This window comes from Equus asinus, chromosome 2 (genome assembly GCF_041296235.1).
Source record: "Equus asinus isolate D_3611 breed Donkey chromosome 2, EquAss-T2T_v2, whole genome shotgun sequence".
In the NCBI taxonomy this organism is placed as follows: Eukaryota; Metazoa; Chordata; class Mammalia; order Perissodactyla; family Equidae; genus Equus; species Equus asinus.
This window is the reverse complement of record NC_091791.1, coordinates 125,859,215-125,864,801: the sequence shown is the minus strand read 5'-3', so window position 1 is coordinate 125,864,801 and position 5,587 is coordinate 125,859,215.

Here is a 5,587-nt window from a genome sequence, read left to right as displayed (position 1 = left end):
GGAAAGTGAGGGGTGGCCATTGACCCCGGCGTCCTATATAGGCAAGAGGTTGGAGGTCTGGAATCATCTTGTTCCCTAGACTCAAGCTGCCCCAGGAATCCTCATTTTCTTTATGCTAACAATACTTTACTGACTTATAGTTTACATGCAATCAAATACACAGATCTTGGGTTTTCAGTTTGACAAGTTTTGATAATTTTATACCTTTTAACTACCACTCAAAACAAGATCTAGAATATTTTCATCACCCTAGAAATTTCTTTTTTTTTTTAAAGATTTTATTTTTTTTCCCCAAAGCCCCCCAGTACATAGTTGTGTATTCTTCGTTGTGGGTCCTTTTAGTTGTGGCATGTGGGATGCTGCCTCAGCGTGGTTTGATGAGCAGTGCCACGTCCGCACCCAGGATTCGAACCAACGAAACACTGGGCCGCCTGCAGCGGAGTGCGTGAACTCAACCACTTGGCCACGGGGACAGCCCCTAGAAATTTCTTTTCTGTTCCTTTCCAGTCAATCTACCTCTCTCCCCAACCAGCAACCCCTGTTCTGATTCCTATCATATTAATTTTCCTGTTTTTGAATTTCATATAAATGGAGTTATATAGTATATATTTTTGGTCTGGCTTATTTTGCTCAACATATTTTTGAGATTCATCCATATTGTTGTATATATCGGTTTCTCATTCATTTTTTATCACTGAGTCATATTTCATTGTATGAATATATGATAATTTGTTTATCCATTCTCTTGTTCATGGCTGTTTCCAGTTTTTAGCTACTATGAATAAAGCTGCAATGGATTTGTAAGACTTTTGTGAACATATGTTTTCATTTCTCTTGGGTATATACTAGAAGTAGAATTGCAAGGTCAAATAGTAACTCTATGTTAAACTTTTTGAGGAACTGTCAGACTGTCTTCCAAAGTGACTGTACCATTTAACATTCCTACCAGCAGGGTATGATGGTTCCAATTTCTCCACCTCCCCAGCAATACTTATTATTTTCTGTCTTTTTGATTATAGCCATTCTAGCAGATGTGAAGTGGCATCCCATTGTGGTTTTGATTTGTATTTCCTGGATGACTAATGATGTTGAGTATGTTTTCCTGTGCTTATCGGCCATCTGTGTATCTTCTTTTTTTTTGAGGAAGACTAGCCCTGAGCTAACATCTGCCACCAATCCTCCTCTTTTTGCTGAGGAAGACTGGCCCTGAGCTAACATCCGTGCCCATCTTCCTCTACTTTATATGTAGGATGCGTACCACAACATGACTTGCCAAGCGGTGCCATGTCCACACCCAGGATCTGAACCAGTGACCCCGGGCTGCCGAAGTGGAACATGCGAACTTAACCACTGTGCCACTGGGCCAACCCTCTGTATCTTCTTTGGAGAAATTTCTATTCAGATCCTTTGCCCTTAAAGTGGGTTATTTGCCTTTTTCTTACTGAGTTGTAGGAGTTCTTCATATAGTCTATATGCAAGTCTCTTATCAGATATATGGTTTGCAAGTACTTTCTCCAGTTCTCTGTGTTGCCTGGTCTGGTTAGGGAGAGAAGACAAACAGAGAGTGGGGTGGTGGGGAGGAGGTGTGGAGGAGAGAGGCACTGTACAGGGAGGTCTAGGAGGAACTCTTTGAGCTTCAGGATTGCCCACCTGGGTAGTGAGAGAGGACTGGATGAGCTGCTCTAACATCACCATGGCTCTGCAGGCAAGAATGTGTGTCACTGTACACTCAGTGCTGTGAAATCAGTCATACATACTAAGTGTCAGGGACTTGGCATCTCATAAGACCAGGAGCATGGAGCGGGGTTGGGGGAGCAGGACACTCTTTTTAAAGAAAGGAAGCTCCATATTGCAAACTTTCACAGGACTAATGGGTTACCTTGGAGGCAACATTTTGTGGCTTGAGAGCCAGACAGACTTGGGTTTTGATCTTGGTTGTTAGTAAATGCCACTACATAGTGCCCTCCTCATACCCCTGTAGCTATTCCTGATGGCTTCTTACTGCAAGCCCCTGGGATTTTCTGCCTGAGGGCTTTCTCTGCTCAGAAGGCACACAGGGAACTCTGGAAGTGCCAGCAGCAGCCCTCAACACTTAGTTTCCTCCTTCCTTTGGTGGGACAACTGCATTGTATTCTACACTGTGTCCCAGAGGTCCCCGGTAGGATTGACCACTATTGCCCACAGTGGTAACCTGCTCATGATTGCACCTTGAATTGGTTTCCTTTCATTTCTTTATTTTAACTCCTTCCACTCCTCCACTAGTGCTTCCTGGGATCATCTCTCAAATAGACCATTTGTACTCACATCCTTATCTCAGTGTCTGCTTCTAGGGAAACCCAATCTAAAGATACTGGTTCTTCCATTTCTTGGATACATCATTCTATTTCCTTGGGCAGATCACTTTACTTCTCTGAACCTCACTTTCTGTTGGTTTGTAAACTGACCCCTGTGCACAGAGGGCAAGGAGAGACTAAAGAAAGAGGCAGACCACTCCACATTGGTAGGCGGTAGTTTTAACAAGCCAGGGAACTTATGAGGCATGTCTTGGGCAGCAACAAGACCGGTAGATCTCTGCACTCATCCACCAGAATCTTAAAAGTTTATACAGAGATCTTAACTGGGGTCAGTCACATACACTATCCAGACGGTCTCAACAACATTTTAATCTCTCAAGGCTATGTCCTTAGAACAGTTACCACAACGGTAGGCAGAAAGTACATTCCAGGGACAAAGGAGTGAATGAGGAGCCTCTGATTGCCTGGGTCCAGTTCTCAGGTCAACCGGTGGTCACATACACTCAATTGCCTCCTCCAACACTTTCCTCATCTACAAAATGGGGATAAAAGCACTTACTTCATTGGATAGTCATGAGGCTTAGCATCTCATTCAGACATACTAAGGGTTCAGTAAATGCTAGTCCTCTTTTCTTTTCAGTTGTTTACTGGCCTGTAACATACATACTCTTCCAGAGACCCTTGGGTGTACATGCCTCATTCAGCCATAGCTGGGCAGGAAAAGACAAACAGCCTGGAGCTGGCCCTGTGGGTGATTTGGATTACTGCTCTCAGTTACTTGCTCCCTCCCTGCAATAGGATTAAACATCCCCACTATTTGTTATGCCTTGCATCCTCTAGAGGGAGCATGTATCCCTGTCATGCCTTAGTCATAAGACATGCTTTGGTGAATAGCATGTGATGTTCACCACATTTGAGAAAAAGCTTTAAATGTGTTATTGCATGGTTTGGCTTGGGCTTTCTCACTCCTGCCCTCCGCCATGAGATAGACATGTCCTCAGAGCCTAGCACACACTATGAACTAGCACTTATTAAATACTTATTGTGTACCAGGCACTGTCCCATGTGTTACATGTGTCTACATGTGTTAATTCATTTCACTCTCATAGGAACTCTAAGATATTGGTCCTGTTATCATCATCCTTATTTACATATGCGGAAAACTAAGGTTTAGTAATGAGTACCTTGCTCAAACTTACATAGCTGGGAAGGGGCAGGCAGTCTGCTTTCTAGGTCCATATTCTTAACCACTTCACTATACCATTTCACATAATAGGTGATCAGCAAGTGCTTGTTAAATAAAACTTTATTTAAATGACTGTCACTACTGAAGCATTGTTCTTTTCCATTTACCCAAATTCTGAAGGCACAATCCATTGGGACAAAGATGGGCTTCTGACTTTGGACCTGGGCACTTTTCCTGCCTCAGTTGTTAGCCAGATAGGAGGCCATTCTGATTCTCTGGATTGGGGGAAAAGTCATCTGTGGTCATGAGATGGGAACTCAAACATTTCTCCTGTAGGACTCACATGAACCACAAGATATCTCCTGTAAATTCCATGTGAATCCCATACATCTCCCCTGTAGACTTTAATGTGGACCTCAGACCCCTCTCCTGAAGGCTCATGTGAACCCCTATATCTTTCCTGAGGCCCACATGGACTCCCAACATCTCTCCTATAGGAGCCATGCTTGATAACCTCCTCAGGTTCCCATTCGTCAACTCACTAGGTCCTCCCCACAGCTCTGTAAATCAGCCAAAGCTTGCATTATAGCAGGGATAGAGCGCAGTGACCATGTGGGTGAACCAGGGCCAGGACTAACAGCAGAACTCCGTTGTCCTGCCTATAGTCCCTGATTCTTCACTCCTGATTGGCCCGGTGGTTAGGTTATGCTTCCTGCTCAAACTTCCACAGCCTCTGTGGCTGCCCCCTTCTCTTCCCTCTCTCATGCTAGTTCTTGTTTGTCTTTCTTCACTCCTGCCCCCTTTCTATCCCAGCTGTGGGAGTGAGGCCTTACTCCCAGCAGGCTGGAGCCAGACAATGGGCCCTTATTCTGGGCAAAGAATCCCTGCAGTGTCTCCCACCCAGTTAGGCCCCCTTCCAGGCCCAGGATGGTGTGGGCGGAGGGCACAGTGGCGGGCAGGAGCCATTGGCTGGCAGGATAGAGGGTGTCCCTGCTGTAAAGATCCCACAGGAGGTTTACAATGTAAACACACTGACAATAAAAGCTTATCTTTCACTCCCAGCCCCATCTCTCCAAGTGGGTCTCACTCAACAGTCATTAGTCCTGGGTTTTTAAACATTTACTCTGGTCTCTACTCTCTTTAGGTGTTCATCTCTGCATATCACAATCTCTTTCATTCTTTTTTCTGTGTCTCTTTCTCTTTCTAAGTCTGTCTTTCTATTCCTTTGTGTAGCTTGCTGGTCCCTATTTTTTATCTCTTTCTCACTTCATCATGCTCTCTTTCTCTCTCTCCTCTTTTTTTTTTTTAAAGATTTTATTTTTTTCCTTTTTCTCCCCAAAGCCCCCCAGTACATAGTTGTATATTCTTAGTTTTGGGTCCTTCTAGTTGTGGCACGTGGGACGCTGCCTCAGCGTGGCTTGATGAGCAGTGCCATGTCTGCACCTAGGATTCGAACTGACGAAACACTGGGCCGCCTGCAGCGGAGCGTGCAAACTTAACCACTTGGCCACGGGGCCAGGCCCTCTCTCTCCTCTTTTTTTCCATGTTTTTTTCTCTCCAAATCTTGATCTCTCCATGTCTCCATATCTCTGTCTCTCCATGTTTCTATGTCTATGTTTGTGGCTCTCCTCTCTTGTCTTTCTATGTCTATCTTTCCGTGGATCCGTGTGTCTATGTCACTCTTTGTCTCCTCTTTCTCTTCTTGTCTCATCTCTGATCTTCCATCCTCCATCCCCTCTCTGTCACTTTGGGCCTGTGGATCTGAAAGATCTTCATCAAACACCACGTTCTCCTGCTCACAAATCTCTTTCTCACTCCTTTCTGGTACATCCCAGTGGCCCCTGGGACCGCATGGGTAGTTATTCTCCCCAATTTACAGATTTGGAAGCTGAGGCTCTGGCTGTTGGCACCAGGCTCCCATCTCTGAGTCTCTTCTTCCACGTCCTCGCGGCGCTCTTGTCCCCCCAGTGCCCATCAGCCACCTGATCAGGCCAGGGCCCAGGAACGTAGCACCTCGGACAGCTCCTGTGAGGCGCGGGGGCGGCCAGGCCTTCCTTCTCGCGAGCGCAGGAAGAGAAGCCCTAGAGGTGGCCCAGGAGTCTCGCGA